The sequence below is a fragment of the Falco rusticolus genome, chromosome 2 (assembly GCF_015220075.1).
Source record: "Falco rusticolus isolate bFalRus1 chromosome 2, bFalRus1.pri, whole genome shotgun sequence".
Lineage (NCBI taxonomy): Eukaryota > Metazoa > Chordata > Aves > Falconiformes > Falconidae > Falco > Falco rusticolus.
This window is the reverse complement of record NC_051188.1, coordinates 34256113-34280563: the sequence shown is the minus strand read 5'-3', so window position 1 is coordinate 34280563 and position 24451 is coordinate 34256113.

Here is a 24451-nt window from a genome sequence, read left to right as displayed (position 1 = left end):
CAGGCTTAAATATTTTCAACTCAGTGTCAAAGGATGCTAGAACAGGAGTGATGCCTGCCTGGTCCTTTTCACAATAGAAATTGTCCAAGCAGAGGGTATGTGAAAAAACATGTACATGCCTGATGTTATTGTAAAGCTTCAGGGTCAGCATCCTGTGCTGGGAAAGGGCTCTGCTTAAATTCTCTTGCGGCGATAACATTTGCCTGTGCACGCAGCATATTTCCAGACCCTGTGCCTCTGTTAAGGCAACTTCAGGCCTTCACCAGATAAACACAGATTTCTCCTACACAAAACCCTCTGCTACAGTGATCACATCCTACTCTCTCTTCAGGTGACAATCTGAGTGCTAGCACAACCCCAGGCTCTTTGTATGCTGGTGTTTGTATGCTAATTTTATCTTTACCATTTTAAAACTGCAATTTCCAAGAGGCAGGTCCCAGACACTTTTTGGGCCTTACTAAAATCTCAGGAGCAATTTTTATTAGTCCAAATAACCTTAGTCACATTTAAGTGGTGGCTTCTTGGGATACCAGCTTAAGTTACTGTTCATATCATCCCCAGATGGCTTCTTTGGTTAACACATTGATCCTGTTCTTCAGGAACTCTTGCCATCTAGTTAACTGAATATTATTGGAAATGCTGGGTTTAGTGCTGAAAACACCATGGACACTGATTTTTAGCTAGATTCTAATTTTCTCTTTTATGCAGTTTACAGCAAGTATAAATTCAACAGTTGAAAATCCTTAAGCAAGTCAGTTTATTTTTGTACTTTTGATATTATCAGATCTATAGTCAGGTCACCGAGGACTTAAATGACTACAAGGTCTTCTCCGGGGAAAGTCTATCAGTAAGAAAGATATTCTTGGAAGAGTTTTAACCTTTCCTAACCACAAAAGCATTGTAAAATTCCATCTTAAGGCAATATGTGACTGACAGTTTTCCCATTTTATTGCAATCCTGCTTTACCATACATCTTAATCTTCCACTTTCTTCGGTGCTATTGGATTGAGATCACCAGCATCAATAAAGAAGCAGAAACAGCATCTACTTATATTTATCAGGAGGAACGAATTTCAGTTGACAGTGATGAAGAAAGATTAAATTCTTGTTCACTTTCAGCCTGGTTCCTGGGGATTTTCTGATGTATTTTAATCTGATGGATTTTCCAGGACCTATAAACAAACTAAACTAAAAATCAAAACAACACCAAAAAACCCCAAAACCCTGCTTAACAAAGGTTTTCCTTCAATCTACAGTATAAATCTTCCTCATATGCTATTCCTTACTTTCTCATTTCCAGGTTAGAAACCAGTGCCTACATTCCAGAAACAAATGTTTTTAAACAGCACTGTAAAATATGGAGGTGGCCTAGTCACTTATTACATGTATGTAGTGATAAGTGACCAAGTCTTTTATTGCTGTTTATGTTGGCAGAGAAAGCTATAACATACCCATGTAAAGGGAATCATTTTGGTTTTGATTCAGCAGAGGAAGGAAGGAAGGAAAGAAGGGAGGAATTTGCAAACATGCCTGCGTGTCTCAAAAGGGTTTAAATCTGGCTTATGCCTGCCATGCAAACTGGTCATAAATCTGAAGAACTAGGCAACATTAGCTACAGGTCTTTATGAGCAAATCATTTAGTGGATGCAGCAAGCATGAGTAAATTTAAGGGGTGTATACTTTTACAGCTTGGCATGTCCTGACCCTCTTTTCCTCCTGTCAGCTCTACTGTGACTTTGCAGAGCTGGTCAAAGCACAGGCAAATCTTGACAGCACCCAAATTCAAAAGACACCATTAAGAATTCTTAAAACCATTTTGTTTGCTTATTTTACTTTTCTCCTTTCCTTCTCCGTTTGACCACATTTTCATTTTCTGTGGAAAGTTTCTGTGTTTCCTTTCGAGCTGTTTTTCCTCTTTATGTACTAAAGGTAGTCTGGTTTCGTGTCAAACTGGATGTATTCCCAGGAGGATGCCATTTCCCTGGTGCACATGATCCTGAAAGGATGGTCTGGCCCAATAATTTTATGTTCTTACGTTACAGAGCACTTATCACTGGGGTGGAGAGGGCAAACTATGGGGGAAATGTAGTTTCACTGTTTCAGTTTTGCAGAAGGGGAATTTAGGCCAACATTAAAGGCCATCTTAGAGTATCATACTCTCGAAATCACCTGGAGACACGTGCAATACTTGGCTTCACAGTCAAGCCCTAACAGCCAATAATACTGCTGTTGGTTTCACAGGTGCAATAAGCAATAGACCCAACTGAATTCAGGAGTTAACAAAGCCAGGGAAAACTCAGTCTGGAGACTCAGTGGAAAAACAGAAGCTCGGCTCACTGTGACTTGCTACCTCATGTAATCACTGTCATTTCTACAGGACATTGTATAAATAGGAACATGTGACAATGGAATATTCTGACCTGGAAACATTTTGCACCTGTATTATGCAAATGCTAGACAGAGGAGACCATGGTTTCCTCATGGCCAAAGTTTGTTTGGGGCCTAAGGATCTTTCCAACTGCTTCAGCAAGCAGTTTGGACCACCAGAAGTAGATCTACAGACCTCAGGAGCTGATGCAGAGGTTCTGGCATATCAATAAACAGTTTTATGAGTACTTCATTTTGTAAATAGTTCTGGTCTGTTTCTATGGACTGAACACCGATCTGCAGCTCTAGAGCAGTAAGTGATCTCCTCAACCATCGCTTTTAGTTTAGTTTCAACCCAAGAGACTCTGGTTCATGAATGCTGAGACCACTTCATGATACAAATCAAAGCATAGCAAGTGAGGAAGGGTTTGCTCTTAAGGTTAAGGAGAAATGCTGCAGGCTCGTAAGCAGTAGTAACACATCCAATTTACTAATTCCAATAATGCACTTATAGTAGGTAATGCCTATCACACCAATGACTCATTTGGTGGTATTGATTGCAATTTATTATGCATGCATGCATTCATTAGACCCATTTCTCCAGATCTGGCTGTGCTCTGCTTGATTCAGCACCCAAGTGTGGCTCAATTTTCCTTGCACTTTCTGGTCCCTGTACTTACCATTTCAGCCCCAGGCATAATTAGATTCCATGTCAAGAATTACTGCTTCAGTCAGAGATTGCTCAAAGCAGCAATGATCTTTCCTTTAGGAAAATTTGTTTTGGGGCAAGTTTGGTTCAGCACCAGCCAGAGATTACTCCCAGCTTGGGTAACCTCACTGCACCATGAGGAGGACATGATCTCTTCCATAGTATATTTCCAGGTTGTCATACTAACATGTCATTCGCTGTTGTTCTGATTTGTTAATCACTATACATCAGCAGCAGCAGTCATTAGGCTTGTGTTCATCATCCCAGATGAAATCTAGCAACACTCAAAGTTCTAGCTTTCATTTTTTTCCCTACAACTTGATAAATGGCACAACTCTATCTGAAACTCTCCCCTCCTACATTTACAGGGTTTTTTTTAGAGATTGCTCTATTCTATACACAGAAAAATTTCTATAAGAACATAAAGATGCAGCTCTAACAGAAAAATTGCTTAGGAAGTTCAGAGCATCTGAAATCAGAAGATGAGAAAAGAAACCATTCTGCAGGCTTAATTAAGGCTTTTGCTAGCAGCAAAAACTATAATGCAACATGACAGTTATTTGAATGATTTTTTTTAGGATGAATATTGCTTTTCATTATCTAATTTGACATTAAGGTTGGTGCTGTGTGTCTAGCCTGCAAAACAAAAATAAAAGTTAATCAAACACATGCTAGAAATAGAATACAAGTTCAGAGGGAATGCTCCAGGGCCTAGGCCTTTCTCACGCTTTGGGGAAAAATATACTACCATACCCTTGTCCTAATTTTTTCAGTGTAGTTTAGAAAAGGCCTTATGGCTAATATGTCACATCTAATATAATTTGCTATTTCTGCCTTGCATTTTATTGAATCTTACATTTTCATATTATAGCCCCTCTGCTAGAAGGGCTGTAGATAAAGTTGTGTCAGCGTTTCATTATTAACACTGGTTTTTCAGTGTTTTCCAAATCAGACATTAACAGAATTATCATCCCTGGCTTTAGACTGGTAGATACTTTCAACTTAGGTGTGAATCATTTGGAATATTTTTTAAAGAAACAGTCTGGCCCACTTTTATATGAAAACCCATTTTTGCTCCTGAACAGGGAAACATAGCAGGATTTCCAGTGAGTGCTGGAGCTTAAACCACAGCCCAGGCAACTTCTCCTGGTGGTGTAACCTTCTTCTTGCAGAATCTCTTCTTCCCAGTCCTCCTCCAGAATATGCCAGAATTATGAAGTCTGACCCTTGCAGGTGCTTAGTGCTTCCACCTTACACAACCTGAAGACCTAGTGGACCACTCAAACACAAGCATGTGCCTTCCTTGGCCAGGGAACCGGCTCTGCAAAATCAATAACTCACACAACTGCCAGCACAGTCCAGTCAATTCAAACTTGAAATGAGAGATTAAATGCAATGGTGTCTTTGTGATAATATTTTTAAATAAAGCTACACTTACTCCTGAAGTCTTGACAAAAAAAAAAAAAAAAAAAAAAAGAAAATAAAAAAATAGCAGCAAACTCTTTAACTTAGAAAAGGTTTTGAATGCATAGGAATACATGACCAAATCTCCTGGGATCTTTACTTACAACACAGACAAAAAAAAAATAAACACAGTGATTCTCCCTTGAATTATTGAACAATTGAATTGGTTAATACTCTCCACAAAGAAAATAAATAAGGAAGAATGTTTAACGAAAAAAACTCCTGTCTCAACTGTGTGCCCTTCTCCTGAGGAATGCAGATACTGAGCTGGAATATTGATTGATAGGTAATTAACAAAACATATCTAATTTATCTGATGATTAAAGATTTAAGTATCTCTTTCAAGTGGATTAAAAGGAATTCAAATAGAAGTATTTCATTTGTGATACTGTATTGCTTAAGTAATTCTGTATTAATTACTTGCAAATGAGGTATTTTTGTTTCATATGTCTTAAACCTCAACAAATACCCTTAATGAATTAACTGATAATGAGTGTCTTTTTAAAGCAGATCAGATACTAATTTGAAGTAGCTTAATAGGTTCTTACTGCTGATACCGTCATTACCTATTGCAAGCATCAGCAAAATAAAATGTTTTCTTTTTTTTTTTACTGTCTTCTTTTACAGCTTTCTACTGATGCGATAATGTTAATCCTAAGGTAACGGAAGATTTCCTTAGTACATGTCTTCAGTATGAAATTTTACAGGATAATAGCAGAAGGCCTTTGTGCACTTAATAGCAATGAAAATAAGTTCCGTCATTTATTGATGTACAAACTAAAAAAAAACCACCATATTTTGATGATTGAAGTTTGGAAGAGACACAAAATGACAGAGCAGCAGAGACTGGAGGGCAGCTCTGCAATCATCTCATCAAACACCCTGCTAAAAGCAGAGTCAGCTTAGCTCAGGTTGCTCAGGGCTTTATCTACTTGAGATGCGACCATGTTCAAAGACAGAGTCCTCAAGTTCCCATGGAGCATTGCAAGAACATCATCTTCTCTGTCTTTCTCCATGTATTGTTTCTGTTTTCCTTTGATTACTTTCACTAGCCACCCTCTGCTTTCTGAAGCACACCCAGAGCTCCAGTATTCAGTTTCCAGACTCTTCAGATGTTCCTTTCACCAACACTTCCAGTTCACCTTTCATCATAGCCCTTGGTATTCCCCCTCCAAATTTGACTGTCTCTTGCTTTCTGTATCACTAATAAGTTGATGCTAATTGCAATTTCCTTAACTAGCAGTAATGGTTTTCTGACATCTTTCACACTATTTACATCAAGGTCGAAACACCTGTACTTTAAATTCCTAATGCTTCATTCAGATTTTTCATTAAAGTTCTCTTCTGCTCTTAAAGTACCACATATTTATATTGACCTTTCTTATTCTCAGTTACATTCTAATTTGCAATTAGATCTTGCCTTAAAATGCCTGCAATGCTATGAAAAAAAACCCCAACCTAACCTTCTGGCCAAAAACTCAAAATCTGAATAATGCTAACCAAAAGGGTAAATATTTTGATGAAACACAGTGATGCTTTGTCATGGAAATGAGTGATCCAATTCCCTTGTAAAACAGAAGTAGCAATATGCTTATTGATATAAAACAGTGATTAACAAATTTTGGTAGTAAATGTGACAGTGGTTTAACAAGATTTGATGGCAAGGTACACTTGATTATTTACTGCAGTTGTCATACAAAGCTGTCAGGGGGACCCTCCCATCGGGTCATGAGGTTTAGAAAGGACTCCCTGCATTCTGATTTCCTTCTCAGAGGGGAGTTTAGGTGCAGCTGGATCTAGACTTAGTCCCAAACTTGGTCAATGCTTTACATCTAAAGGATTATACGTGCTCAATCAATTCTTTATACCACGCAGCTAAGACTTCAAAGTTCAGCATGCTGTTAATCACTTACCAAGAATCTGTTGCGATTAGGAATATCTCAACCTCAAGGAGTACCCTTAAGAGGCATCCCTGCTCCAGGGGAGGTCCTGGCATGCACCCCGCTGCTGTGAAGGAATGCCTAACGGGCCCTGGGCTGTTTATGGAGTAAGGTTTATGATTTATAGTCATATTTGCATACCGACTACAAAAGTTAGTTTTTTTCAAATTTGGCTTGCGTTGGACCTTGACCAGCACTGTGGTTACGTGGGCACATTGTTCAAATCAGTCCTTGGCTACTGTGGTGTTATCTGTCCCCCCTGAATCCACTTTGTATCAGATGCAGCCATCACCACCACAGGCATGCATTAGGACTGTCACTGATGGTTATCACTTGAGCATTGTCATGGAAATAAAGGTCATGGGGGGTGGGGGTGGGGGGAGCACACCACCAGATGCTGGCACAGGGAAGTTAAAAGTCAGATGTCTCTTGCTCCAGTTCATGACCATACTCAAATTCCCGTTAGCTAAATGTCTACTTTAAGACCGTCATTGTGTCAACCTTGATAGTTAACAGAAAGGTATAATTGCCTCAGAGAGAGATTCAGCCATCTTACCATGATGTCTGTCCCAGGATAGGAGGAACTACCTATTGCATATCCTTCTCTCTCCCTGTCACCAGACATGGGAATGCCCACCCTCTTTTAAGACCCTATTGTGCCTCTGTACTTCGAGTTTTATAGTCATTGACTTCCAAAGATCTTTAGAGGGTATTTCTGACAGGAAATATCTTCTATCATCAAGTCTCTGGGACCATGCTGTTGGCTATTGTTCCTAGACACAGCAAATGCAATCTGTGAAACAGGCTTGGCAGAGCAAATATGTGTGAATGAAGACTGAAAATTCATTATGCACAGTCAGTGAAACATAGAGAAGACAGAAGCAAGGCCAAGACAAGAGGGAAAAGAAAGGTGAAAATGCTGAAGGAGAAAAGTATGGCCAATGCAGAGAATAAGCATAATCTATGCAAAGGAGGACATGACAGCAAACAAGTCTGAGGTGTGCAGGCAGGCTTTAGATACAGAGAATAAAACAAATCCATCATCCATCAATGAATGACATGACAGCTGCACATGGAGAGAAGGGTGGGTAGTCAGAACAATGAAACAATTAAGCTGAATATATCTGTCAATAATTGCTAATTATCAGTATGTCACTCCTAAGGGCACCGCTGTGATTGCACACAAAGATGTGATAAATTGTTTAGCACGAAGGGAGAGAGATGAAGCAAAATTGTTCATAACTGATCCTATAAATATAAATTCAGCATACCTCAGTTTGTGTCCACCAACAGACTCAGCCAGAAGGTGCATTCAGAGCAGACAATCTCTGAGTGCAGTCAGCCAGGCAAGATGTGCTGGTTGGAGGTAAAAACGGGACCACTTGCCTGAGACCACTGCCTGGCACAATGTGCATCCACCCTCTTTCACATGAAAATGAATATAAATCTGCTGACAATAGACTGCTTCTCTTACTTCTCCTTCATAAATTCCTTTACAAGCAGGATACAGACTTGTAGGGATCTGTGACACAAAGCTACTGGTTAGAGACAACACCTTTACTGGGTGGCTCACAGGCACTCCATGGAGAGCAGCATCTAATAGCATGGTGCAAGAGAAAGACAGGAAAGACTACTGATTAATTTGGACTCTCTCTTTGCCCCCACATTTACTCCACTGTGATCGACAAAGGCATCTCCCCGCGGCCAAGGGGCTCACACTCCGAAGAACAGGACCGTACACTGCAACCTCATATAACTCACTGAAAGCTGGGCTATGTTGGAAGAACAGGGTTGAAGGGAAAGAGAGTATTCAGTTCTCCCCTCATTTAATAAAATCAGTTTAACACACGTGGTCTCTCTGTTAAGTTTTTACTATCTGTGACCTTCTCCTAGAGGAGAGGATTCATTTCCAGAAAACTGTCAAGCTAAAAATGTGGTACTTTTAAAGGGGAGATTTTAACTGCGCTTCTGATAAGAATGTCTATAAGAATGCCTTTGAGATTGATCTTCCTATGAATTCATTGATGCCTTGAGTGTTTTATTTGAAATGTTAGACATTCCTTAGATGGAACTATAAGGTTTGGCTTTTAGCAAGACAATCAGAGTTTTATCCTTTTAATCACCATCTGTTGCTCAATAAATGTCAAATTGTTCCTAATGCTATCATCTAGCATACAGGGGTTTAATTTGATTTTGTATTCTGTGTTCATGACTGGCAACTGAGGGTTTGTCATATAAGACTTTTATTTCTTACACTGTCTTGATTCCAGTCAGAAATAAATGTACATATGCATTCATATACAGACACACAGACATACGAAAGATGTGTATGCTCTTCAAAGCTGCAGAGGAATACAGAAAGCATATTAAATTGTTCTTTCAGTGGTCACAGTGACTGTAGTCCCCAAAGAATATAAAAAGAGATCAAAGATCTCGGGAAAACTGTTGAAAAACATCAGGATTGTCAGCCTGCATCCTTCAATTAGAACACCAAGAGACATTTAACTGAAAATACACTCTATGTTACAGCAAGGTTCAGGGTTCAACCAGGAGGACTCTGTCTGAGCCACTAAAAGAAAATAAATCAAGCTGTTGTCTCAGAAGGTAGTTTGGATGTCACAAAAGAGTCAATACACCCTGAAACACCATGTAAATCCAGTCTGGTTGGACTGAGAGATTACGTATGAGAAGTTTTCTTCTGATCACAGAAGAGAAAACAGATGTGAAAATGAACTACCTTTGATGAGCTTCTGCAAGTGTCAGCAGAGGAAGCAGAAATTCTATCCTGCTCTCTGATCCAGGATAACAGGTCATCTGCCAGCGACTACTTAAATAACAGGAACACACTGCTTTCCTAAAGAGTTTTACAAATACTTCAGCACTCTTCTTCTGAAGAATTTTCTTTGCAGTTGTCAAGGAGAGATGAAATACCTTTCAACTGTCAATGTACTGTTAACAATCTGAGCTCTGTGTGACACATCTGATTGCTTGGGTCAATACTGAAATATTCTCCAAAGCCTTGGGAAACCATATGTAAAGCTAATTGGGACAGATTCAAGGTTAGAAATACAGAAAACCAAGGTAGATCGCTGTCAAAAGCATCCTAACTCGTCAGGCAGCCAGTGTTTACATCCTCTGGAGGTATAAACTGATGAAAAAACAAAGCAAGATGCCTCATGAACATAGATAACAAGATAGTAAGTGGCCACAAGCAAGATTCAGGAGTGAAGCTGGAGATCAGTATCAAGTCTGTAATTCCAGAATTTAAAGCCATGGCTGTAAGTCAGAATAGGAAAAACTTATTGCTGAGCTACCAGACAGCAGATGGACTCATGAACAGGACCTCTGGCACCACAAGAGGCTGTTCAGACTAGTCCCAGCACCACAGCATGAACAACAAAGTCTGCATTATTCTTCACAGATATTTGTCCAGCCTTAAAAACTTCCAATACTCTTTTAACATCTCCAGTCAGTCTCTTCCGTGCTTGACTGTCCTTCCAGTTAGAAAACCTTTCCAAATCCTGATCATACTGCTTTCTTGCTGTAACTTAAGTGTGTCACTCCTTGTCCTGTGTCCTGCAGATGTGTAAAACAGCTCATTCCTTTTCCAGCTGACACAGCCCTTTGCCTGTTTATTTCTCCCTTCCGTGTTCTCTTCTCAGCACCATCCACCACCAGGAAGGAAAAAACATTAATAGAACTGGAATGTTTTCACCAGCTGTCACAGTTAAGGCATGCTGAACTTGGCCAGGTGGGCCATGGTCAGTAACACTGGTACATGGTGAAGTGGAAAGAAGCACCAAGTGCAGAGCTAAGAAAATGATAGCAGAGAAGTTTCTCAAATATAACCAAACACCCCAGCTGTTGATGTGCTCCTTGTCGAACATGCAACATGTTATCAGTTGAAAAGAAAAGATATGCCACAAACCGTGGCTGGGTGACAACAGCCTTTGCACATGGCAATAGCATTACTAAGGTGACAATTGTATTGCACACACAGGGCACCACAGAAACAGAGTGCACCACCAGGTAGGACTGTATTCTTTTCCCTGCCTTTTTAGCTAAGCCATGGCCACAAACTAGACCAGGATCCATTTGTACTGCTGCAAGAGCCTGCCCTGAGGACCTAGTTGGAATATTCAGGACATAGCAATGTCCGTGTTGCCTCATCTCTCTGCAGCCACACGCTGTTGGTGGTTCCAGTTAAGGCCAGTTAGTGGGCAGAAGCCAAGTCCTACCTGCACAGCTGCAGACTGTCAATATGTCCCCCAAATGACTGCATGGCTAAGGTTTTGCTGAAAATTTGGCCCCAAATTCCAACCCAGCACCTATTCTACACTAAAATTTCAGAAATCTTCCTGAGGTGGTTAACCACAGTGACAGCTTGTGAAATGAGAGGTGATAAGGACCTAAATGGGAAACAACTGGGGGAAAGGGCCGCTCTTATGGATATTGTATAGGAAGAAACAGAAAGGTTTTAACGTGACCTGTATATTGGGATTTGGATAAATGATTCAGGTGAGAAAAAAAAGGTTGTACAATGCTCAGTAGCAGAGGAAAGGAAGAGGGTTTCAGGAGGGGGTACTAAGAGCTCCGTATTGTCTGCATCAAGCTTATGCTGGTGTTTTCAAAAGTGTAATTGCTTCTAAAATAGTCAAATTATGCATTATGAATACATTATCTCATGCATTTAGACCTCTTTTTCTGCTGACAAATAATTCACAGAACAATCCTGATTTCTGCAAATGTATCTGCTTGAAACTCAGAAATTGGTCTAAAAACAGATCTTTATAGCACTGAGACAAGCACCTCAGCTAGTTCAGCCACATTAGTAGGTCAGATAGATAGATCTTCCTTTAGACAGCCTTTCTCTCTCGCACACATGCACACACAAGTCAGTACATACTATCCAGTGTCTATATTATGGCAGCCTCCTGAACGTTTCTCAGCTTACAAGAGCAATTGCCATGGAAATGTTGTGACAATCCCCTCAAGGCACATGAGTGGTCTACACAACAGCATTTCTGAGCTCAAGAGGTCCCTTTTCAAGGCTATATTGAATTGAGTAAGTCACACCATTACTGAGGCAGTCTCAAGACTGGCAGTGCAAAACTATACAGTGATTTGCCAGCCTTAATCGCTTTTCAGCTCTATGCAGCAGCCCTCTGGAAGTCCTGAGACATGCTTTTCCAACACTTGCGCAGTATAACTGAAGCATCCATTGTTAAGGGGCTGTTTTCATTTTTTCTTAGCAGTCTCTTTTGTAGCAGGGTCAGCTTTTTAAGGAGGGCTAACACTCCTTCAGCGTCAAAAGGACCCCGGTTTCCAAGAAAAAGATCCCACAAATTAAAAACAATTAAACACATTACTTAAATAAAGTAATATTGTATTACCACAGCTTAGATTACTTCTGTCCTCATTATTCAGCACAGATAACCTCCTCTCCAATTGCATATAGCTTTCAGGTATAAGCCTTTTAGGGTTTCATGATTCACTTTATTTTTTCCATTCTTTACATCTTCACATATTTTCTGTTCCCAGGGTTTCTCTCTCTCCTACCATTTGTGTGATACATAGGTATTAAAAAGTAGTGCATATCGTCACCTGCTGTGTACCATCATCCTCCCGCTGGACTAGAACTGATACAACCTACCTCAGTTCAGAATATTGTCCTATATGGATGCATTTTATATAGGAGAGACTTAATGTTTCAGTTATTGCTTCTAACCAATACTCCTAGCAGATCAAAGTTCAGGAGCATTTGGACCAAGGAAGGGGAGCTTGCTGGTGATATTGACCCAGCTGCAAGCTCAAAGTTCATGTTTGCTTACACTTCTATCCACCTCCCAGAATGAAGGCTACTCTACGGCTGGGGTCTAGTTCAATGCTATCTCTCTCTGGAAGAGGATTAACTGCTTATTAGAAGTGTGAGAATGATAATCTGCAAATTTAGAAGACTTGCTCAGGGACAGAAATTACATAGCTTAAGTAGCAACATGACAAGAACTTCAGTTCATGGTATGTGTCGGTGCTGAGTTTGAGGGAACGTGCCCATAGGAATGACATGCATTCATTCCACCCTGACACATTTGCTGATGTGACCATCAGTGCAGAGCATTATGGAGACAATGCTGATGTGAGGACAACCATTCCTCTAAAAGCCAGGCTAAAAAAGAATTCATTTCCCATAAGCTGCCAAATGGCCACTTCCACAGTCACAGCCCACAGCACGTACACAGAGGCCTTCATATTCAAAATGCTCTCACAGAAACACACCCTGCTCATTCCTATTAGGAAATTATACATATTGTTCCTGGTTTAAGGAGAGGTAAAACAATGGCAAAAAATGCAAATAATCTGCCCACAGGAAACTGGTTCTCATAATTCACTCTCAGGACCTGCCTCCTGCATTGTCACCAGCCCAATCCCTCCTCACCAAGTGGCAATGACTTCCAGCGTCATGGCTCAAGCAGGAGCTGCCTCTCCCTTCCCACGCAGCAGCCCTCTACTGTCTACAAAGCCCATGCTCACCCCCCTGAGAGGGGCAGACCTGGGACAATCATGACAAGCTCCATGATCCACATGCCCTCCACCCACATCACAGAGGTGCTCTCAGCTCAGCACGTCCACCCTGTGCTTAGCCAGCACCAAACTCCAACCATCCCCTGTTGCGCCAAGCTGTCTGTCATATGTCTGTCCTGGGTTTGGCTGGGACAGAGTCAATTTTCTTCTTAGTAGCTGGTGCAGTGCTGTGTTTTGGATTTGGTGTGAGAATAATGCTGGTAGGACACTGATGGGTTTGGTTGTTGCTGGGTCATGTTTATACTCAGTCAAGGACTTTTCAGTTCCTTGGGCCCTGCCAGCGAGAGGACTGGAAGGGCACGGGAAATTGCAGGGGACACAGCCAGGACAGCTGACCTGAACCAGCCAAAGAGGTATTCTATACCATATGACACCATGCTGAGCATATAAACTGGGGGAAGAAGAAGGAACGGGGGAACATTTGCCGTTATGGTGTTTGTCTTCCCCAGTAACCATTACGCGTGATGGAGCCCGGCTGTCCTGGGGATGGCCGAGCACCCGCCTGCCCATGGGAAGTGGTGAATGAATTCCTTGCTTTGCTTTGCTTTGATGCACAGCTTTTGCTTTACCTGTCAAATTGTTCTTATCTCAACCATCAAGTTTCACATTCCTTTCCGATTCTCCTCCCCATCCCTCTGGGTGAGGGAGCAGTGAGTGAGCGGCTGCGGGGTACTTAGTTACCAGCTGAGGTTAAACCATGACAGCCTGGTCCCACTGTAGGTAGACTCATGGGGAAATTGTGTGTTCACCTTGAAGCCATGAGCCTGCTCAGCTGTCCCTCCCCAGAGAAATGTGTAGCTCCACTTTCCAACTATAAGCAGTGTGTATGAAGTGGAAACCAGTTCAGACTTCTATGACCAGGATTGGACCTCCACTTTTCTGATGTCTCAAATTTGCTTTGCCTGCCCAAATCCAATATTGTTCTTCTTGAGAGACTTATGGCTGATATTACAATCCACGCTGGCAAATAAAAGTACACATCTCATTGATTACTAGAACAACTGCAATGAATTTGCTTCCTTACGTCTTCCCGCCGTCTTTCTTAGCTCTGCACATGTAATTTTCCACTCTATTGTACTTGCTCTGAACTCCGCTTTGAAGAGCTTTTCCATTTACTGAAATACTAAACAGTCACAACAATTTATTTGCACTTCTATTGTGCCTGCCTCCCCTCAGAGAATATCAACACAAATTACAAACATCAGTGATTTTAGTCTCCATTCATTCCAGCAATATAATCCCCAGCCCACAGATGAGGAAACTAAAGCGTGACTTGTCCAAAGTCATATAGGAAACTCACTCCAGAAATCAGTGGTGTCTTAAGGGTGCTGGAGGCCAAGGGTACTGCAAGCATGTGCAGCTGAGGCACTGGCTGTACACGCAGTGAGACCAGCTCCCTGAGCAGGAGGTGTGAATTCACTCCGTCTGAGTCTCCAGACTTGCACAGCCACTGCCCAGAAAGTCTGACCTATTTGGCTGCAGGAGCTGCTTTTTGAAGGAAAGGCCCAGAACCTGAGCCATATGGGCGATAATCTAAGATGGCACTGCCAAAAATAAGAACCTAATTCCTGCACAGGTCCCTGCCTGCAGAAGTTTTAGGCCACAGCTAAGAAAAGCGGTGTGCACATCAACAGAAACTTTTCATTTCAGTTTCTTTTCCTGCTATAGGTGCCAATAATCTTTCTATCCCTAACTCTCACCAGTTGGTTGGAACCAATGTTGTTAAGCTGTTAGAATAGAATCCAGCTTGCTGAACTTGGCCTCTACTTTAACCTTCAAATATTAGGCTTACGATGAGGCAGGCTTCCTAATTTACGTGTTTCAGTCCCTATGCAGCAAATATGGAAAGGTGAAGCCTTCAACAGGGAGATTATGTGTCCAACTCAAGTGACCAGATATAGATGGACCACATAATTTTTTGGAGTTTTTTCAGAAATACTTATAATTCCCAAATACCTACACAGAGAGCACTCACATAAAAACTTAGGTAATTACTGTAGAAGGATCATTAACAAGCCACTTAAAATTTAAGCTGAAGTTAAATACATAAAGTAGGAGGACTAGACTTTATTTTTATCTTGTATGCCAAGTTCAGTTTCTTTTTGTTTTCAATTCAGGCAAAAAAAATACTCCAGAGTTACTTCTTTAGAGTCAAAATTAGTTTCCATTCATAGTCTATTCAGTAAAAATCATCATATAGCCAACCTTTTAAACACAAATATTGTGGGAGCTGAATTTTCAGTCTTTCTTTTACAGTGTTGGGAGTCACAGAGAATGAATTGTCATCTTCTTACAACTGAATTTATACTGGGCTAGTTTTATAAGTTGTCTGCTCACACATCAGACACAGAGCTATCCTGAAAATATAGATGAATAATAGATTTGATAAAATGTGCTGTTTTCACGTGATAGACTATGTAAATTTGATTTGCATTTATTTGACATTTCATTTGAAAAAACAGGAATGAAAGTTTCAAAATGGCACATTTCATTTCAACATTTTCAAAAGGAATCTTTTGATTTTTTATTTTGAAATGGCTTTTTCATATCAAAATTGACCTCGTTTAAAAATAAGGTGATTCAACCATATATAGAACATAAAACATAGTTTTAGTTGACTACACATTTTAGTTATGCCAGTATGTAGCAAATCATCTTATTTTGGGTCCCTGAATGTCTCCCCCAAAAATGAGAGATACTCCATTTTGATGCAAGCTGAGCTAGGGGTTTTTCTCACAATTTTCTTGTCTCAACCCTCAAATGATAAACTCTGCTACTTGTTGTATTCTCATTAGAAACAAAACCTTTGGGTCACATTCATCTCATCCAACTGAATTCCCCCAAAAGCAGAATTCAGATACTTACATGTAGATGTTCAGGGTGCAGGTCTCTACACATCAGGTGGGTTTCCTCCACAAGGCAAAGTGAATACAGCCACCAGTCTAGAAAGGTATTGAGCACAACCTACAGTAATCATGTACATCTGATCAGATCAAGAAATCCCTAGTTTTGTTGACCATGATCACTGAGGGACACACATTCAGGGATTCAGCTGCAACACACTGTAAGCACCTGGGGCCATTTGAGATGCCCTAGAAGAAGTACCCATGACACAGAAGCTATGGAAAAAGTGTCTCTCTAGACCAGAGAGAAGCAAGGCAGTGCACCCTAAGGCACTTCAAATGGCCCTAAAAATATCAGGGTGGGTCACAGATTTAAACCCTGCGTGTTTAATCTAATCCATTTAACATTCAACAATACCCCAGAGTGTTATCTAGCCTACCTATTATTCTTAACTCATATTTTCCGTTAAGGAGCAGGTGGAATCATGGTTGGACAGTGCCTAACTCTTTCTATGAATAGTGCCTATACAACTAGCTTAGAGTAAATACATCTTGTAGATTGATAAAGATGCATAAAATAAATTCTATTCCATTTGATTCGTGTCGCTTTGTAGTATAATAGCAAGTGTGGACTTGGAATATTCACAGCAAATTCTCACACTGGCAAGATCACGAATGAAACAGAGCCAGTTACAACAAGTACTTCATGAGCTATTCACTAACATTTTGTAAAAAGGAAAAGTGGGTTCAGTTCTACAATTAAAGCATCCATGCCAAAACATTTTCTCTGTTAAAATAAAACTACTCGTTAAAGTGTCATAGACAGCACTTAGTTTCACTTGTGGAAGCCCAGGCAGTGTTCTAACTGGCACTCGGGGAATTCACATTGCCAGTTTTAGGCATCCCAATGAAATGCCTAAATTAGGAGGCCAATTTCCCTAGGGTCCCTGCATAATCCACAGAGAAAGAACAAAAGGAACCAATCTCCCTAAATGCCACCTAAACCTCAAATAGCAATCCACTCTGCAGACTTTAGAGCCCTCCCAGCCCTTATAGATGCTTAAAATCATTAATGAATTAGCTTTTAGTTGCTCTCATGTGGGTATTTAGGATGATGTGAGTTACCCTGGGGTATCATGGCTATCCGATATGAAGCATAGACCCCTCTGGAATGGCTGTGGGGGCCAGGCGCAGCACCTCAGACAGCTCTAGGTCTAAACTACAGTAAGGTGTAAGTGCCTTCCTACTTCACCTCAAAATTCCCAGAAGTTTATCTTTAATTACCCATGCACACTGAAAAGGGCCTCTGTTTTGAGGCTAAGCATTTATTGACTGCTTAAAGCTCTATTGCAATCCAGGATTAGGCAGACAGGTGACGTTCAGGAGACTAAGTCTCTTGGAACAGCTCAGTTTATTCTGGTCTGGCAGAAATTCCATGGGAAGCCAAACGTCCCTCTTGCTGAAAAGGCTTTTTGGTGGCAGCCGAAAAAGGTAATGCAACAGTTTAACGGTAATATTTGAAATTCACTTCACTTCACTGTGTTTGGACTCGTTCCCCCCCAACAATTGCCTCCTCCTTGTCTGGACTGAACAATTCCCCTGATGTGACTGTGGAGGTCCTTGAGATGTGCACCATATTTGGGACAAAATAATGCTATTATCATACAAATGATGCTGAAGAGCTGCCTCTGTTGTGCAGGCTACACTAAAAAATGAATGAAAAAAAGATTAGATTCTGTGAGATCCTTCCTTGCAGGAACAATGTATTGTAAAGCAGATTTGCTTCATTTCCTTCAAAATCCCTCAGATAATGCAGGACAACGCTTTTCAATGGTTCCCACTACAAGCACTGCGTGTCTAAGTAAATGGGAACATGGTACACTTCAGAAATAATTGTAAAGAATTACTGTTTATCTGGATAAGGAATGGTAGTCTTGAGACCTAATTATGCCTACTGATCCAAATGCATTGAAAACTCTGTTCTCATTTTCACATTCCTCAAGTAGCAAAACTTGACATCTGTGCAAAAACCATCCCACTGAACAAAAAATATGGCTGCTAGTGCAACTGAAAGAGCTAGAGTTTGTTGCTAATGAAACTTTCACCACATTTTTATCTGTCCTTCAGAGGAGTTTGCGGTTATTGTTTTTTTAAAGTTCCCACAGGAAATCTCAGTGGTTTTATATGCACTTTGAGGGTCATGTAAAAGGTCAGGGCGTGTTTGAACGCTGAAGAAATTATTCAGAATGCAGATTTGTAAACGAGAGCGATTATTTACTCAGAACAATTGAGCCTGGGCATAAAAGCCAGGAAGCACATATACAGTGAGAGGGCTAGATGCTAGCTCTGCATGCTCACTGCCTATCTGGGTTTCTGAGCAGCCGTATCTCTCAGTCAGTGACACTAATGAGGGATGAGAATTTTCAGCATCTCACAGGCTCTGACTGCTGCCGGGTTGTTTGCATGCACTGTCCTGAGATTTGCACAGTTGCCATAGTCCATGGAAATATGGCAGCGGACATATATCACCTTGCACCTGGACCTCTGCTCTAGCCTTAAATACATGGCACTGGTTCTGACTGCTGTTACTTGTTCATCTCTTTAACACTAGAACGACCACAGTCGCAGTTACCCTGTATAACTTGGCAGTATCCTGGCAACAATTTTCATTAAAGGACAACGCCACTCAGTTTTCCTAAACAGCCTTTCCATCCTGCAAAATCTCAAACACATGCACAGAACACAGCTGATATTTCCCTGAAAGATCTGTGTCTGCTTCATGTAGCAAAATGCTGAAGTCAATCATTTGGTCATTTGTGTAGTGAAATCAGTCGTTGACTGTAGTAGGGGAGCAGGCTGCAAACAGTGCTGATTTCATTATGCACAAAGAGCAGGTATTGAAATGATGGAGTGTTCAGCTCTGCCTCCCAAAGATGCCCCACCACACAAAGCAGAGTAATGTAATTGTTAAGAATGAAGGGGTACATTTTCAGAGTGCTTTGCTCAGCAGTTTATTCACCTGACCCTGATTAAAGCTAATGGGAGTCATGCAGCTGAAACCCCATGGCTTGCATATAGTTTGATGACACAATACAGCTGCAAATGAAAGCAGGATTGTGAAAAGCCGGGTACAAAATGGCAATTTTTGCTCTATTTAAACACCATCTCTTTTCCAGCTCTCAGCACATCAACTACTTTTCTGCTGATGATGTCTGCCCCGTCTAAAACTAAGCAATGCTCTTTGGAGCACCTTACTTCAGCAGCAAAACAGAGACTTTGTCAATACAGCCACTAGTACCTATAGTAACACATATCTTGTATTTTGTTCCCAAAAGTAGAAGTTGTTTTACAATGTGGGCTAATGCAGGATGGTTTTCACCCTGTTGCAGTCTATTAATAATTCCTTACCAAGATCACAAAGCATGAACTCCTGGGAATGCTCCACAGGTGCTACCACTAAACCCTGTTCAGTGCATTGTTCAATTAACAGCACTTTTCACTGCATGAAGTAAACTTGTGTGATTTATGGGTACAAAATAATACTTAGCCAAAAGTACATTGTGAACATATTTTACAAGCTGTAAACACATGCTATTTATTTCAAGAAAAATGTGCTAAAAGCTTACTTAATAAAGTATTTAAGTGACAGGAAATTTTGGTCAAGCATTGTTTCTATTGAAGACTGTAAGTCCAGAAACCTTGTGTTCCATCTTCATTATTTGTTCACCTCCAAATCCTTTCAAAGCCAAACCATTCAAAACCCTTCTTTCTGTTTTGGCAACATATCTGTATTTACCATTTTCACTTTTATTCTGTTAATATCATCTTCAGGCTACCTTGGACACACCACTTAGGACATCCTCTCCAAAACCCCACCATAGGCTGGCAGTGGAAAAACTTCTCGCTCATGTTTCCCAGACATATTTCATATGGAACTCAGTTTCCCAAGCTGCAAAGAAGTATATCCATGACCTGCCTGTGACCCATGCTGGAAGCTGAAGCTATGCAGTAAGAGAAAATCTATACTACTAAATAATGGAGGATAAGGAACCATGCTGGACTGCTGATCATCCACATGGTGTTTCCTCACTCTCTGGCTCTGCTCTGAACCTCTCTAACTAGATTTCTTCTAGACTTAGCTTTGAAGGAACTAGGAGCTCTCACCTGCAGGGACTAGTGTCACTTAGTGCCACCTGGACTCAGCCCTGTTTCCCTTGAAATATAGTGCCAGTCATTTTTCTGAAGGTTGCAAAAATGGACTTTTGTGATCTGCTTATGAATCCACAATTCCATTCAGAGAAGGCAGATATGTGCACTTACAAAGCCATTGATTTTTGAACCTAACTATATTAAAATGTTTTTAGGCTGCTTTGCAGCAGAAAGAAGTTCCTTGCTCATATTTCTCCATATGGAAACATGATGAGTTAACACTGGATAAAACTAAAAATTAACAGATCATTCTTGTGTCTTGAAGTTCTTATGCTTTGACCATCACCCCAGATTCTGGACATCACTCCAGAAGATCAGAACAAGAAAAATAATTGCCAACTTCCTTGAGCCTGATTCTGTGTCTGTAGATGCACCTCTGAATCTCTCTGGGCCACTTCTGTTACTGCCAATACAAAGGCAAAAGCAGAAACTAGTCTGAGCTAGGAAAAAGAGAAAATACTTCCCATCTTCCAAAAAGAACAGACACGCAGTTAAAGCCCCCAGGCCCTCAATAAGACGACATCAAAGAATCGCTTCCAAAACATAATCCAGTTCCCAAAGATTTGCACTAAGAAATCCCTGCAGGAGCTGGCGATGCCAGAAGCAGTACAAACCCCCACCCCAGTCCCTGTCCTGCGTGGCAGGCATAGCGTGGTGCTGCACAGACTGCACCCCAAATTTTTTAAGGGAATCAGGCTGCTCAAAGGGAAAAGACCCCAGTAGCCAGCACAGAGACAAAAGCCCAGGTGTATGCACTTCATTTGATCTACAGAAACCTGACTGTCCCCTGTTCTGCAAAGCCACAGATTCCTCCAGGGGAAGGAAGCAATGGAAGGAATTCTTTGCAGATATAGAGATACTTCACAACTTCCTACTGACTTTTTCTCTTTCCCCATTTATAAAGGCATGGAACTTAGCATGAATATGAGGAGTGGTATTATATCTTCCTCTTCTTCACATTGAGGTTTCCATGTTAAATTACTGTTAGTGAAAGACTCTGCGGCCCACAGATAAAAGACACTATACGAAGACCTAACTATTCCCATTTTAAAAGCCAAACGAATCTCTTTCTCCTTTAAAACACACCAAAAAGGGTGATGCAGAAAATGTTAAATCAAGGTGCATTTGATCACTCCAAACTTTCCTGATTCCAAAGACCCAGCATCTTTAACATCACTGTTTCTTGGGGGTATTTTTCATCACAATAAAACAATTCAGCAGAGAATGTTTCCATTCAAAATGTTTCAAATTGCTTTCCTGTCAAATGTATAAAATGTCCTGCATTATGCATAAGACGGATTTGTACCTCAGCTTTGCTACATAAACAGTATTGCCAGCATATGCAACTAATAGAACAGGTTAAAGCTCTGGGGTCTGTTCGTAATACAGATGGTAATGATTTGCGTAGCTTAGGTATGTGCTTCCCACATAAACATCAACGACCTGAGTTATTTTATGACAGTCTTTCAAACAGCAGTCTTCCATCGCATGGGCAATGGCAGCAGTCCTCCATCACCCCAGTCTTTCCAGAGTCTTCTTAGGGCCACCCTGATTACAGGTGAGGATCTAATTAACTGAGTCACACAGACGCACGTAAACTTAGCCAAGAACCCAGCGGGTTAACAAAGCTACAGCTCACCAGGTAAAGGCACAAAAGGCATTCCCACGACCAGTTGCAGAGCGCCCAGCACTGAGGAAATTTCCTGTCGATGTGCCCACGCCACACCATGCAGAGGGGTTTGTCAGGTATTTCTAAACAAGCTGGGTCATTTCCGTGACACAGTGCTTGCGCTCTGGAAGCAAGTTAGTGACATTAGCATAGCCTGCTAGCCAAGTGCTCATGTTAGCATCACGCTAAAGTAGCTATCCTGTTGTTCAGCTTAAAGAAGCTGTCTATAATGCCAAATGAAAGACAGCAAAGAGATTTCTGTCCTCAGTCCAAGAGGCACTGGCAGCTTTACTTCATCTCAGCTTAGTGACTCAAGTGTCACTGTAAGGAGTTGCACTGCAGGGCACAGACGTATCTTTGGTTCCCCATGCAATTCAGTGAGAGATCTGAGCTTCTGAGAGGAGGATGCAGACACACTGAGCCAGCCAGAAGGAAATGCCAAAGACTGAAATCTCCTAGTTAGTTGCCATTGCAACACTAGAAGTCAGCACCAAATCCCGTACAAATCCATATATCTCTCAACTCTCATTACAGCACCAGCAGGGAATAATAGAGGGGCTGGGGTGTGGAGTTTGGGTGCAAATTCTCCATCCCACCTCTGAAAACTATTACCATGCAGGCAGGTATGCAACATCCCTGGAACCTGAGGGGTAATGACAGCCCAGTTCTTCTGTGCCTCTCTGATGAAGAAATCCCAGGGCTGGCTCCTATAGGCAGCTTCTGCATATCTTACATACACCATTCATGAACATTAGACACAGGAGGCAGGCCATGGGACTCTCCATGTTCAGGGAAGTTGCTTGGGCTAGGTTGTTAGCTGACTGCTTGTTTCTTCTCTTCCTGGCTCCTCAGTGCTTTTATTTCAAATCAAATGGGGCCCAAAACCCATCAGCAATAGAAAAGATGGTACTGGTTCAAAATATTATATGTGAGACTTACAGGGAACCAGTCCGTTCTCTCAGTGATGAAGAAAACAGTTGTAGGTCAACTGAAAGGGAAGATCAATGCAAATTTTATAAGGTTTAGAAAATGTGGCTTAGGGGAAAGAGGTGGGAATCTGGGCTTTCATTATCTAGAAAAAAGAACACATAGTAGATATATGAAAAGCATTTTCCACCACGTAAATGGTTCTTACATAGGTGAGAGTTAACAGTGCTTTGAATCTGCTGCAGACAGACTAAGAAAACATTCCCAAACTTCAGGCTAAGGAAGTCCAGTGGCAGGGTTATCACTGCAACCTTGCCCTGCTCCTATACACTTCTCTGAAGCCTCTGCTATTGGCCACTGTTATGTAGAAGACACTGGGACAACTGAGCCTTTGGTCTCAGCAACATAGTCATGCTTATCTTCTTAAATCCACTTAATTTGCAGTAGAGGTTTATGAAGAACTTCCTAGTTGTGAGGGTAGTTAAGTGCCCAAAGAGGCTACCTAGGGAAACTGCAAAATCTCCATCATTAGAGGTTTTAAAGAGCAGATTATACAAACAGCTGTCAAGCGCAGCTCAGACATATGTGATGCTGCCTTCAAGCACAGCAGTGGACACGGAGACCTCGTGGGATCTTTGTCTATGATTCTGCCCCTCTTCTGCATAACTCCAGCCAAAAGCAGCGCACTCAGATGTCTTCTTCTAGTGACACCTTCTGTCACTGGTGGATCCACTAGCTGTATAGAAGTATTGTCCATCTCTTTCCCTCTCTGGCATAATACATGTACCAAAAGCAGAGATCTATGTGAGATATGGCTGTGTCCTGCTACTCCATAGGAATCACACATAGCAGGCAGAAGTTAAAGAAGTTGGGGGCTGCTGGGCTGAGGACTGGGCCACCACTTTCCAGCATCATTGCCAAGGAAGAGCATGGCTTAAAGCCAGATTTGCCTGCACCTGTGGCCCAAGGCCAAGTACAGCCCAGCTGGCCTGAGGATGTAGGCCAGTGGCAGGAGCCATTCCCTGAAGACTTGAAAGAACAGTTGCCCTTGCAGCTTACCTCACTACATTTTCTTCCCCATACATAGCTAACAGCTTGCAAACTGGCAGCAACCCAACAGAGGGGAAGACAGGATTCCTGCTAGACACACACATTTGCCCTCACACGTGCTCACTTTTACAAACCATAACATTGCAGTTCCTTAATTCGCATCTCTCCAAACCCAGCTTAGCTACAAAGTGAACATTTTGACCTATTAGAAAAGAGAACTCCTGGGCCTGCAAAATCACAGGTTGCTTGGCAGTACAAAAAAAGACCACGGTTGCAGGCTCTGTGCACCATGCACGCTTGTGCCACTGGTCTCTGGCTTTCAGGCAGCAACTGTTGTGCAGTCACAAAAACGCAAAGAAAGGAAGGAAAGAAATCCAATATTTACAGGAGGAAAAGTGATCCTACCCCACATGGTACAAATTTAGGGATGCATTGTAGCTACATTATGTACATATAGCTATTGAAACAGTTTCCAACAGAATGTTTACACAGTTGTCTGGAAGCATATTGTTTGCCTACTTTTCAAAGCCAATTTATATGCAGCACACATAGCAGCATGCATGAAAATTCAGACAAAAACACAGATGCATACAACAATCCCCAGCCAGCTCTCCCTGCTTTTTACTGTTTGTTGCTCAGAAGTACCTAGGAGAGAGGAGGAAGGTAGCAGCCCATTGTGCTAGGCGCTGTA